Source organism: Sus scrofa, chromosome 5 (assembly GCF_054392235.1).
Source record: "Sus scrofa isolate SSC_HxYL_T2T_F1_AM1 chromosome 5, Sscrofa_HxYL_maternal_Yorkshire_Landrace_v2.0, whole genome shotgun sequence".
NCBI classification, from domain to species: domain Eukaryota; kingdom Metazoa; phylum Chordata; class Mammalia; order Artiodactyla; family Suidae; genus Sus; species Sus scrofa.
In genome coordinates this window covers 55,211,843-55,226,240 of record NC_139387.1, presented here as the reverse complement: position 1 = coordinate 55,226,240, position 14,398 = coordinate 55,211,843, and the positions used below count along the sequence as shown (strand labels likewise).

The 14,398-nt window shown below is 44.4% G+C and overlaps 1 protein-coding gene across 1 annotated transcript in view; it reads right to left on the bottom strand.

Moving 5' to 3' along the window:
- Nucleotides 1-5,143: 5,143 nt before the first annotated feature.
- LMNTD1 (lamin tail domain containing 1) overlaps nucleotides 5,144-14,398 on the bottom strand; it is a 293,921-nt gene continuing 284,666 nt past the window's right edge. The window contains 1 exon segment of the mRNA XM_084956549.1: nucleotides 5,144-11,589. The gene's annotated coding sequence lies outside the window, so the exon portion shown is untranslated.

Genomic DNA, 14,398 nt, shown 5'->3' with positions numbered 1-14,398 from the left:
ACCACATAATTGATGCTAGACAACTTATTGCAAAGGATTCTGAACTATTACAAGACAAAATAGCCTTAAAATGCAGACTATGACGATGATGATCTATTTTGAAGTGTATTTTTCTTGAGGGGTAGTATAAGCCACCATCCCCATTCTCATGATGCTTTAACTTAAAATAGTTAAAAGGAAGTCTTACAGTACCACCTAGGTGTATAGGTTATGTCACGGTGAATGTGTCAGCAATGGGGAACTGCTATTTTAAAGACCTGACATGATTCTACAGTATACTGAAATAGAACATGCAAAAACCATGAAGTAATTTTTCCCAATATATGTAGGGATGGTTAAACCCATGAAACTCACATCCAGTCTGAGGCTTCATGTTTTTAAAAGAATGTGGAGAAACCAGAAAGGGAACAGTGCCTAGCACAAAGACTGATTAAAGAGCTAGAAAATAGGGCATAAATATGGTAAGGAATGGGAACTGGTTTTATTTAGCTATAAGAAAGTGAAATGGTCTTAATATGTAACTTAGCTGGCTATAAAAATAAAATAGACAAATTACATCCTCACCACCCAGACAGTAACAAGTGTAGAATTAAATAAATAGGAACGTAAAGTTTGCAATACTCACTTAAACGAGAACTGGTTCTACTGTTTGATTCCAAAATAGTTGGCCAGATCAGCTGAGAAAATCTCCACAATGTGAAAACACCAGGAAAATGGAACTCTGGCTGAATGACAGAACTCCTGTGGTGTCTATGAATTGCTAGATAAACACTCAAGTATTTCATTACAGGAGGAAATACTCCAACTATGATTTATTATAGAGAAAACCATTAATGGGGAGGCTAGCATACTGTACCCATTGCAGATATTTTCAGAAGTAGAATAGCTACTTCACATAGATATTTAGCTTGCTCTGTGAGCAAGTTATAGCAAGTTTTGTGAATAATTGTGTAGGACATACTTAACATGTACTGACAGATTTGAATATCCAGTAGTATACTTATACTTTAAAAAGCCAGGCTCCAAGCCAACTGGGGGGTTGGGGGACAAACAAAAAACAAATTATTTGCTGTTAGGTCCTTGTCTAATTTCTGTGAGGTATCTGCCATATCATAGTCTCAGTGTTTTAAAGAATAAACTTTGTCATTTTAGGCTGGTTTCTAAAATAAACTAGGCTAGGATTTAAGATGGCAAAACAGCAGGGGGCTGTATCAAATGCTACTTCTTTTGAAATCTTCTAAAATATTTTGATAATAAAATGAAGGTCTTTAGTTGTTCCTCCTGACCCCCTAAAGAAAAGTATGACTGATTGTCAGAACAATGCCTTAGACCCTGGACCACCCTAATGACCACACATATCCAGACACAGATCCAGTGGCTTATATAGAATTATGATTCGGAGTCCCTGAAGGAAGATGTGGGGGTAGTTTGGAGGGGAGATAGTAGGGAGTAGAAAAGTGCTGTTGCTAGAGAGATGCTGGATGTTTTCTGGAACTAAATGTAACCCTGATGCTTTAACTCTGCCCTTATAGAAGCTTAGAATTCTAAGTTGCTTAAAAAAAAAAAAAAGTATGAAGAAATGTCTTCTTAGTCCAAATGAAGAATAAAATGTAAAATTAACCAATGGTCTTGAAATACTTCTAGGATTGTTTGGATAGGGCAGGCAAAAGAAGAGTTTCATATGTTCCCTGTTGTGGAAATCTGTAGCTTTTTTGTTGTGCTAAAGGCCCTGCTCTGGGCAACTGCTTTTCTCCAGTTTCAGGGTATTCTGACAGAACTGTCAATCAGACAGCTCTGCCCACCCCACCACAGGCCTGAGCATCAGAGGATCCCCTTCTCCAGACCCAGTGCTTAGTCCAGGGTGGCTCTAGGTCCAAATCAGGCCTTGGGGATTAGCATGGTTTTGAGGGGTGGGGTGGCAGAATAGAAGCCATCTCTCCTTTTGGGACAACCAGCTAGCAAGGCCATGTAGACCTGGGGTGCTGGAGGACCACCTTTCTTGCCACAGAGAGAGAATCTGCAGGAGAATGAAGCCAAGAGGTGGAGAATGAAAAAGAAGCCTGCCAGCAAAGTCTGAGCCATGCAGAGCCATGGCAGAGACAAACCAACCCTTGGAGTTCTTATTTCAAGTAAGCCCCAATACGCTGCTTACCTGTTTAACCTATGTGGACTCAGATTTCTGTCACTTGCACCAAAAGAGTCCTGACTAATACACCCCCGTTTTACAGACTGGGAAACAAAAGCAGAATAATTGTTAAAATATATAGTGAACAAGATGTGAGAAAATCCATTGAAACATTCACCAATCCATAAACAACCGAATATGTGGACACAATTACATTATCACAGTTTTATTTATTTGGGCCTAAACACTTTGAGAGTTCTTGTAGAACACAGGTGAACGGCACAAGCTTTGCATCAGACAGCCCCACAGTGTCAGTCCCAAAGTTCCTATTGTGGTGTAACAGAAATGAATCTGACCAGTATCCATGAGGATGCGGGTTTGATCCCTGGCCTTGCTCAGTGGGTTAAGGACCTGGCGTTGCCATGAGCTGTGGTGTAGGTCGCAGATGCAGCTCAGATCTGGCATTGCTGTGGCTGTAGCATAGGCTATGACCCCTAGCTTGGGAACTTCCATATGCTGCGGGTGTGGCCTAAAAAGGAAATAAACAGACAGACAAACCAAGTGTCAGTCCCAGTTGGCACTTATTGTCTGAGAGGCTTAAGTGGGAAGGGGAAAGAGGGACACTAAATCCCCCTAGACGTCACTTTTCTCAACCATTAAAAAAAAAGTGTGTGTGTGTGTGGGGGGTGTGGGATAATTATCCCAACCTCCTAAAACTATTGCAAGGTTTAAATGAGATAATATATGTAATCTGTTGTTTACAAACTCTCTGTAAACCATCTGGTGGATGGCACATAGTAAGGACTCAATAAATTTTTTTTTTTTTTAATATAGATAGTGAACACTAACATTGCAAATGAGAACTGGGGGAGGTTAAAGTACTGGGGAAAAACTCTATGCATTTCAAAGCAATGAGGCCTTCTCCCCCTAGGTTACAAGATACTGGTTCTCAGCACAAGCCCGCTCTAAGCATTTATTAAAACTATTCTTTTAAAAAATAAGTTCCACCTACTAATCCTGTGTATATAGCAACACGACAATGAAGGCGTATTTAGAAGTCAGGTTATTTTTGTCCCGATCTGTCTCCTCCTCCCTCATCCTGTTCATCCTCACCAGCTTCCTGGTTTCCTAATCTCAGGTTCCAACACTGTCATCCAACCTCAATTCAAGCAAAATGGTGGGAAGAAATACATCTGCTTCTCCTTCTTCCTCTTGCCTTAGGAATTTTGACTGTTTAGGCTCGGATTCATTTTCTCACCTCCTTCTGCTTTGCTCTTCTTGCAAAAAGGCCCAATACAGCAACTCACATTTCCCAGGCCCCCTTGTCAATTAGTTTCTTGTTAGGCTCTGCTGGCCGACTGAAATAATGGACAAGGGGAGGGCATTTCTTCCCTCTCTTTGCTTCAGGGAACTGCATCACTCTTAAGGCTAGCTTCCCCCAGGCAGCCAGTGTTCCTGGACTCTGGTGACACCACCTGTCCCTCTGGCCCTCCAGGGGGACAGGTCAGGGGTAGTATCCCTGACCTTCCTAATCTCAGAGTTTCCAACTGTTTCCTATTTGCCCTTCCATTTTTCTAACACCCTTTACAATAGTTTCCATGCTAAATTTCTTGTATGAAACTTGCTGGCCTGGTTTCTGTTTTCCTGATCAGACACTGACCGATAGAATTCTATCCAATTAGTGACCATGCCGTGTCAATTTTTGACTCTTTTCCTGTCATCCCTTTCTCACTGCCTTAATGCAGGCCATCATCTCTCATCTGAACTAATCTAATATCCCCACTTCCAGTCTCTTGATTTTCTTCTTCTTTTTTTTTTTTTTTCTTTTCATAGCTGTGCATGCAGCTTATGGAAGTTCCCAGGTCAGGGGTCAAATCAGAGCTGCACCTGCGGCCTACGCAACAGCGAGGTCAGGGATGGAACCTGCATCCTCATGGACCCTATGTGGGATTCTTAACCTGCTAAGCCACAAAGGGAATTCCTAGTCTCTTGATCTTCAATCCAGCTCCCCTTAAAGACCTTTGCCACAGGGCAGCCAGAGTGAGCTTTTTTAAAACAGTCATCTTACTGTGGTCTTGTTACTAATCTTAAAACTCCCTTCAGTAGCTCTTCAACTTAGGTAAGAGCTAAGCTCCTTAGCATGATGGACAAGGCTTTTCACATCCCTTCTCCATATCCCTGCCAACTTCACCTCTAGCTTCTCAGTGTTCTAGTAACAACAACTTGCTTACAACATTAGCTCACACACCCAATCACACACAAACATCCTGCTGTTCCACCTCTCTGGTCTTTGTTATAGTGTTTCCTTCCTACCTACCTACTTCTGACTAACTTTCCTTCAAAACTCAGCTCAAGGATGTCTCCTCTAGATGGCTTGTGAAGACACAGGCCATGCTTCCTCTGCCTAATTTTAAGACCGCGTTTACCATAGTTTATTAACACACTCTGTTATGAGTCTCTTTCAACTCTTTGGAGAGCCTTGTTCATCAATGTTTCTATAAGAGACAGATACTTCCTATCAAGAGATATTGGTTGAGGAGTTCCCACTGTGGTGCAGTGGGTTAAGAATGTGACTATGGTGGTTTACATCTCTGAGGAGGTGTGGGTTCTACCCCTAGCCCGATGCAGTGGGTTAAAGGATCCAGCACTGCCACAGCTGCAGCACAGGTTGCAGCTTCAGCTTAGATTCAATCCCTGGCCCTGGAACTTCCATATGCCACTAGCGCTGCAATAAGAAGGAAAAAAAAAAAGAGAAAGACTAGTTGAAGTGAATAGGACCATAACCTCAAGCACCTTGGCAGGGCAAATTAGGAACCTGTGAGTTATCCTAATTTCCTTCTCCTTACCCCCACATCCAGTTAGTTAACAAATCTTAATTGTACTGCAGAAATTGCTCTGATACCTTGATCCTTCTCTCTCATCCCACAGCCACTTCCCCACTCTGCTAAGTCATTGTTTGTAAGCTTTCTACAACCATGCCCCATGGTGACAAATACATTTTGCATCACGACTCAGATATCCATTCTGCAGTTCAAGTTTTTAATGAAGTCACTTCTAAGACACAATTTGCAAAGTGCAACCAAGAGAAAACTTATTCAAGATTTAAATCTAATAACCATTTACATTTTATCATTTTTTTTCCTTTTATTTTCCAGGTAGTAAACCCTACGTTACACTCAATGACTTCGCCTCTGTCATTCGATGTATCCAAAACGATGGTGGCTGTGTTAAAATACAGACACTTAAACATGCTAAAGTTTAAGTAAATCCACTTTATTTTGAAGATTATTTAAATGTATTGTAGAGGTGAATTTATTAAAAATTCAAATTGCTCAGAAAGTTTATGCATAGCAAATGAGTAAATCAAACAGAAGTTTTATGAAACACTGATCCCTACTATATAAGACCTTAATATTTTCTTTTCCATTTAAGTCTATCTTTTCTAAAAGTAAGTGAGGCCCATTAAAAAGCACTTTAAGATCCACTCATGGGGAGTTCCTGCTGTGGCCCAACAGAATTGGCAGTGTCTCTGAAGCACTGGGACACAGGTTCAATCTCCAGCCCAGCACAGTGGGTTAAGGATCAAGTGTTGCTAAGGCTGCTGCACACATTGCAACTGTGGCTCAGATCTGACCCCTGGACTGGAAACTTCATATTCCCGAAGGGTGGCCAAAAAAGAAAAAAAAAAAAAGTCCACTTGTGGGTTGTGACCCACAGTTGAAAACCACTGTTCTAGGCTTTCAAGACCACTTGCTTGAACTACTGCAATTTCTTCCCAACTTGCCTCCTTATGTCCAGCCTGGCTTCTATGTAACCACCTTTCTAAAAGGGACAAATTGAACAATGTCACTTCTCTCCTGAAAGGAAAAAAAAAAAAGCCCTGGGATTCTGACACCACTACCTACAGAATAAAATCTTTATTTCTTAGCATGACATATAAAGAGGATCAGGATCAGTACTGGTTTCACTTTTCTTCCTTATCTCCACCCACCACCATCACCCTCTTCACTACACCCTGCAACTTTTACCTCTTTCCTCACTGACACTTTCCAAGCGCCATCCTTCTACCCAAGTGCTGTTCACTGCACTTTACATGCTCTTCTTCTTATGGGTCTGCTTATCCTACTTTATTCTTCAATGCCCAAGGGTCAATGCCTTTTTTTTTTTGGTCTTTTAGGGCCACACCTGCAGCATATGGAGGTTCCCAGGCTAGGGGTCTAATTGGAGCTGTAGCCACCGGCCTACACCACAGTCACAGCAACACCAGATCCGAACCGCATCTGTGACCTACACCACAGCTCATGGCAATGCCAGATCCTTAACCCACTGAGCGAGGCCAGGGATCTGCAGCCTCATGGTTCCTAATGGGATTTGGTTCCTAATGGGATTCGTTTCCACTGCACCATGACAGGAACTCCAATGCTATTATATCTTTATTTCTCCCTCGCCTTTCCCCCTCAGCTCTGAGAGACTAGCAGATGAACAGCTCCATCATGTGTTCCCATGTGACAATTTGGCATAATCACAGTTGCTTTTATGAATTTTAATATGTCTCTGTGTCATCTTTCTGAATATGAGCCTCCTGAGGGCAGAATCTTGGTGCTATTAGAAGAGAGAAGAGATAATGGCCAGAAAATACTTGGAACTGAAGTTGGAAGGATCAATAAACAAAAATTCCTTTCCTCTTTCATTCATCTTTGTGCCCTATCACCTAACCACATGATGTACAATAAATGTGTGTTGACTTCTATATTTATAATTAGATAGTATATTAATAAGACTTTATATTTACATTTACTTCTTATATAACACTGCACACTGTTTCTATTAGAACCAGTGGGGTCCTACTTTACCAAGGAGGAAGCCAAGGACAGACCCAGAGAAGCTGTACTGTTGATGAAGGCCTTGTAGCCAAACTCAAACGCAGACCTGACTCCAATGCCAGTTGCATCTTGTTTTCTTTTGGGCAAAACTCTCCCTGGCTACTAATGCCTTGCAGCCATCCATCAGCCAGCAGAGCCCTGCCCAGACTCAGGAAAGAGCCATGGCTCTCGTTTGCCCCCAATTTACATCTACCTCTGGTCCTGACTCCTCCTAAGCTTCAGTCCCATGTCTTCAAAGACAATCTGAATATAAAGTTCCTTTTCTGAAGATGGCTTTCCCCCAAAAAAGAATTTTAGGAGACATAGCTCTCCTTTACAATAACAAAACAAAACAAAAACAAAACACAGACCAACAGAGGAACAATACGTATGAGATGGTTTGCTTCTAAAGGTGTCAGTTAGAAATCAGGCCCAGGTTTCATAAAGTGTTCTTAGTTTGTTTTTTGTTTCATTTGGCCACACCCACGGAATGTGGAAGTTCCTGGGCCAGGGACTGAACCAGAGCCAAAGCAGTGACAATGCTGAATCCTTAACTGCTAGGCCACCAGGAAACTCCTGGTTCATTTTAAAACAGTTATAGTGAAGTGGCAGGGCTCTAGGGACCTAATGTAATTATCTTTCACTTTCACTCACAGGGGATAAAGGGTGACAAGAAGGGCAGGCACGAAGCATCACATGGCAACTCCTAAGCTCCATTTTAGCAAGCAGAGGGAAAGACAGTCCAGATTTCCCCAATGCCTGGTATGTCCTGGGGACTTCATATACATATCTGATCTAATCCTCACATTCCCCATCAAGCACACAAGTGCTTCCTGAATGTCTTCCATGCTGTGCCTCACACTGGGCCAGGAATGAGGGACATAATGATCCCCTCCTTGGAGAATTGCCTGTCAAGTGCAGCGGTTTTCCACCCTAACACACCTGAGGGATAAAGCACATCACTGGCACCACGGGTTCTCTGTGTCCTGATTTTTATGACACATTCATGGGAACATGAGGGGAGGATGGGGTTCTGAGGTGCAGGTTGACAAAGCATCCCGAATGATTCAGATGTGGTCCCCCTCTCCATGAATAAGAACATAGATTCAGCTAAGCAAAAAGACACCCAGCCTACAGTGTACTGGTGTGGTGATGAGGAAAGCACATTTCTCTGAGTAAGCTGGAGGAGCACCTTCTGTGGAGATGAGTGGAGGTCAAAGAGCTCTCTGGAGGAAGTGACACAGAGTGAGAACTGAAAGAGTAGCATGAGCTTTCAGTCAGAAGAAGGGACATGGGGATGAGGTGACATGATATGGCAGCATTCTCAGAATAGCCTCTGCTAACACTCAGAGAAACAACAAAAGAATTTGGCACCCTTAGAAGAACTGAAAGAATTTAAGAATGGCTGAAAGAGTGCAAGCGAGGGGAGTAGCTAGAGACCAAGGTCTGGGCCCAGTCTTGAGTGGCTAAAGCTTTGTAGCTGGAGCCATGCTTCATTTTGCAGGCAATGGGGGCTGATGGAGGGGATATGTCTGCAAGGTGGAGAAGGTTTTAGGGGTCAGTAAACATAAGGCAGCTAACAGCTGGGCCCACGGTAGGAGTCTGCCATTAATTGGATATATTAAGTGCTGTAAGATATAAATATTTATAAATATAAGATATATTTAAGGGAAAGGGATTAGCCAGGCTTTGGCATGAATAACTGGGTGGGGATGTGCAGCAGGAGGGCCAACCTTTCACAAGTGGCTGGGAGACAGATAACCAGTAGTTCAGTTTGGAACATTTAAGTCTGGGGCATCCAAGTGGGCATGTTGTGCATGTAGATCTGGAGCTCAGGAAAGAGACCTGGGCAAGAAAGACTTCAAATGGTAACAGGGGACATGACCTGGGTAAGATCATCCAGGAGAGTGTTAGGTGAGAAGAGACTGGACCTAAGAGGGAACTTTGAGAAGCACCAGCATGTAAAAGACTAGAGGAGGAAGAGGAGGCAGCGGAGGAGACTGCCAGGAGCAAGGCTTCAGGAGATGGGTAGCAGGTTACTTCCATTTTACAGATGGGGCAATGGGGTCTCATATTCCACAGGTGGTCTAAGGTCTTCCACCTGGGAGGGGGCAGAACTGGCCTTCAACCTCTATCGGATTCCTGGCTTTCAAATCACTTGTTTCTAAGATATGAAACTGTAATTGTATAAACAAACATAACCTTCTCCCTCTTAACTTTTCCTCCTCTGAAATTCTCTTCCTAGACATTAATCACAGACAATCATCTAAAACCACAGGTTCTCTTCCCTGGCTGTCTCTCCTGTCTAGATGACGATGATGCTGGATAAGGCAACCAAAGGGAAAAGCAAAGACAGGACTCACTGACCTTGAATTAGGCTATCAGCTATTTCTGAACCCAGCCCCACTCCTAACTTACATGATAACTCAGCTGGTTCTTTAGCTTCCCTATATGTTTAATGGGTTAAACAGGATCTGACATTATCCAATGGCTTGCGCTAGGAATCAAGTGCTTTATAAAGTTAATCATTAAACAACTTCATAAGATACTGCTGCAAATACAGAGCAATGAGAAAACTGGCTTAGATAATTTGGGTGTTCTGGAGCAGTCTCTTACTCCAGGGGATTAAACAGGCCACCCAACACCATGTTTAAGCAGGACTAGGTTTACTGAGTTTGACAAACAGCAGGGACCAATGAAGGCCTTCTTGGTGAGGTGAGGTGAACCTGGAAGGTCCCCTGATCAAAGTCAGCTCCCCACCCTGCACAGAAAGTGCGGGCTTTGCCCTCAGATTGCCTGGTTCCCATCCACAGGGAAACAACTGATTCTTCTTATCTGTTTCCTTATCTGCAAAATGGGAATAACAGTACTCACCTCATGCAGTTATGGTGATAATTAAACGAGATAGTCTGCCAAAACGCTCAGCACCCAGCACAGAACAATAATCATTAGCTACTGTGGCCACCTTTTTTGTGCTAAGCTTGGCTCCCAGGTGGAGTGGGCCAGGAGCCTAGAACAGGTTACTTAAGTTACCTTGTAATGACCCTGAGCCAGGGAGTGAGGGAGCAGGTGAGGCTAGAGTCAAACTCTTCAAAGTTTTCCAAGAGACAGAATGTACTAATTCACGATATCCTCCTGCTTCACGGCGGTCCATCCTCAAGCAGTTTCTAAGAAGCAGTGGCAAAGCCTCAGGAGCAGGGTCCCTGGCAGAAAACAAGTTTCCTGTGACCACGCCCCTCAAGGTTGAGATCCTTGACCAGGTGGGGATAACTCGTCCTGTTCTACACTAGGCTGGGATTCCTCCCCTTTGCCACCTGCTTTCCCGAGGTGGACATGAGCTCCTGCTCAACTAAGGGCAGTAGTCAACACCCCGCCCTCTCCCCCTCCCCGGGAATTTAAGACATCCAGCTAGGCGCGGGGCTATCTTTAAAAGGAATTAGTCGTGGTTGCTGAAGAGCCCTCCGGGGAGGACAACGTGCAGAGGCTGAGGGCTAGGGCTATAGGCGCCCGGGCCTGGGGTCCCCGGGTGCCGCCAGGGGTGGGCCCTCGGCGTGAAAGCCCGCGACGCCTGGCTCGGGCAGCACCCTGGGCCCGGACCCCGGAACCTCTCCAAGGAAAAAGAGCCAGGCCTGCAGATGCAACCGTTGCAATTTGGGTCTCCTCTCTTCTGACGTAATGCCAGTTTCCTGCTTTCGCATTGCAGTGTGCAGCTCGCTGGCCAGGAAGTCTGAAGATCAGTCGACTCAACGCCAAGATAATCAGGGCCACTATCTCGTAATTTATTTTCTACGAATACACCCCGCCCCCAAATTCCGCGACTTTTGGCTTTTCAGGCGGTATTGTTCTCCCCTCCCCCCAGGAAGGGTGCCTCTACACAGCTCAGCACCAGGAAACGGCGGCGGTTTGTGGCTCAAATGAGGGGCCCGGGCGGGGTCGGTTCAACCTGCTGCCCCCATCCCCCACCTTGAGCTTTGAGATTCCAAATCCCCGGCTTTGTTTGAAGCGAAACTACTGTGGAAACTGCACCATTTCCTCCTCCTCTCCAGAAACCGAGCTAGGAAGTGGGTAAAAACTACTATAGAACGTGCTCTGACACTCCTCCACGCCCAACACCCCCACAGGGACGGTACCAGCAGCGACCGCCCCGCCACCTCACTCGCGCCCGGCCAACTACAGCCCTGCAGCCGCCGCCGCCGCCGCCCAGCCGAGCCCGGGGAGACTCCCAAGGGCTCTTTAAATACGATCTATAAATACTACGGGCTCTCGGCGCGCGCGTCACGGCAGAGCCGGCTTCTAATTGGCTGTCGTAACCCCGCTTATTTGCATAGCCGGATTGCACAACCGGGCGGCGACCTCGGCCGAGCGCGCCCCTCCCCCTCAGCGGGCGCGCGGGGCGCGCGGACCCGCGGGTGGGGACATCAGGGTGGCGGCTGCGCGGCCCGGCGACGAGCGCGAAGCAGCCGCGGCGTCCAGAGTAGCTTGAACTCGGGAACCTTTCGAGTCTTGAGTCATGCGGCGGTCTTCTGGGACGCCGGCGGCCTCCCATAAGGATCTCTTGACAGGCACTGGGCCGGCGCATTTAGACAGGGGTGTTTTTGCTTTCTACAAAAAGAAAAAGAAAGTTTTAAGGGTTTCACCAGAGCAAACGCTCTGGGTGGCTCGCACAGGCACCACGTGAGACCTGGACACGCAGCTAGAGCCCTGTCCAATGACTTGCGACTTGGGGTGTTCAAAAAAGGCTTTTGCATGTTCACTCGTAAGACCTCGTTAGCTTGAAAACGAAACAAGGGAGTGTTCAGAAAATGCAAAATGTATGATTCCTCCTGGTTTAAAGTTAAGCTTTTAAAAAAGCACCAATTAGCCAATATAAAGCGGCGATGCGGAAACATGCCACATTGTGGTTCTAAGGGAAAAGAATCTCTGGTAGTGATTGAAAATCTTCAGCAACTTGGCCCTGAACAGAGCTGGTTCGCTCTGGGGAGCGGGTGGTGGCTGAGAGGATCAGAGGGGTGGGGGAAAGACCACGCTTTGGAATTCGGGAACAACCCGAGGTGCGGGTTATTGGCTCACAGGTTTCTCTCCAGAGGATGCCATTGATCACTGGAGATAAATATGCAGACATTATTTTATATTAGTATTCAGATATTACCAAACATTTATCTCTTCATAGAGACATAGTATCTACTGCTCGTTGTAAACATTTTTTAGGTAAAATCTGTGACATAGTGAATTGCATACTTTCGAACGCGATAAATATGATTATTTTCATTTTGTTTTAAGATGTCCTGCTCTTATTGGGCACACAGCGCATGCTAAGTTTTCAAGCCGTCCCGTAACAGTATCGGAGGATGACCCTAGAAGTATATGTTTGTGTCTTTCCTCAGGAAATACTACTGGAATGAATCAAATACAATCATTTTGAAGTGAATAAGCATTGCTAAAAATCTAAGGTCTCATTAAATTATGGTTCGTAACTATTCTGGTCTGATGTCCTTCTCCCCTAAATAAAACTCAAAACTCATTCGGACTCCTTTGCTTTTTGACAATACTTTCAACAACGGTATTTGGACGCTAGCGAATATGAGCCTCTAACAGCTTTTAAATGAGAACTTTGGATTTTAACAGGAGAGCGCCCTCTGCTGCCAAATAGTTTATGGGCAACGCTTCTGAAAAGTAAAACCCTTGGTTGGTATGCCCATCTCAAAGACGGCAAGATGAACCTTAGGATTTTTTTCACTAACATTTTTTTTGTAAGTCACTTTGTAATTCTAGGCATCTTAATCATTACTGCTAAGCAAGGAAGATCATTTAGTTGTGAATACTACGTTATGTATCACTCTCATTTCCATTGTAACACCAGTTTATGCTTTAGAATACTAAAACAGAAGATAGGCTTTTTTACAGTCATTATTTTCTGCACTAACAGCTACTAAAGTAAGAAAAACATGCTTTAATCATCGAAATACTTTTCCCAATAATTTTTTAGTGTTGAGTCCTATGAATCTTTACAATGGACTGGTTTGAATACAGACTACTTGCCTTTTTTTTCCCCCCCAGGGCCGCACCTGTGGCATATGGAGGTTCCCAGGCTAGGGGCCATACTGGAGCTGTAGCTGCTGGCCTACACCACAGCCACAGCATCTTGGGATCTGAGCCTTGTCTTCGACCTACACCACAGCTCATGGCAACGCTGGATCCTTAACCCACTGATCGAGGCCAGGGATCGAACTGTGTCCTCATGGATGCTAGTCAGATTTGTTTCTGCTGAGCCATAATAGGAACTCCAAATACAGACTACTTGCAATCAAGCTTTTTGCTTCTCAGCTTATTTCTCTCTTTCCTTTTTGAGCCCATGACACAACAGCGACAACACCAGATCCTTAACCCATTGCACCACCAGGGAACTCCTCCCTCTGTCTTAATTAGTGTTTCTGATGTCCCAGGTCAAATATAAATGCACTTATAAATGCTACTTATTGGTTATCATCTCTTTAATATAAAGACTGTCATTTTATTGTAGTATCCATATGCTTACTGTAGTTACACAGTATTTTCCTTTCCCTTTTTTTTTTTTTTTTTTTCCTTTTTAGGCCTGCAACTGCTGCATATGGAAGCTCCCAGGTTAGGGGTTGAATTGGAGCTGCAGCTGAGGCCTGTAGCACAGCTACAGCCACAGCAACACCAGATCTGAGTCACATCTGTGGCAACGCCAGATTAGACACTATATCAGGTTCTTAACCTGCAGAGCCACAACAGGAACTCCAGCCTTAAGTGTTTTTTTTTTTTTTTTCCTTGCTTTTTACAGCTGCACCCATGGCATATGGAGGTTCCCAGGCTAGGGGTCAAATCAGAGCTACAGGTGCCAGCCTATGCCACAACAGTATGGTATCTGAGCTGCATCTGTGACCTATACCACAGCTCATGGCAATGCCAGATCCTTAATCCACTGACTGAGGCCAGGGATTGAACCCGAAACCTCATGGTTCCTAGTCAGATTCCTTTCTGCTGAGCCACGACAGGAACTCCAAGTTTGTTTGTTTTTTTTAATGTGATATTTCTTTCGCTAATTCGTTTCTCTGTTGTCCTTATTAATATGCTCCAATGAAAACAAATTTTAAAAAGTCCCAAGTAACTATGTAAATTGAAAACTGTACATCTTGACTGCTACTTCCACTGGTTCTCATTTCCTGCTCATCTGGAGGGTAGGAAGCTATGTTCAGAGGGTAGCAGCTAGTACAGCTTTGAGTCACTAGGAGGTAAGAAGATAACTGGTAAACCACAAACAAAGAGATAAGGCAGGTGTATGTTTTCTGCTGTAAATGCTAATATGGGCATTTTAGCTGCATTCCTCACAATAAGTACTTTACCATTCTTTATAGAAACATACAGATAATTATCATGGCTTATTCTG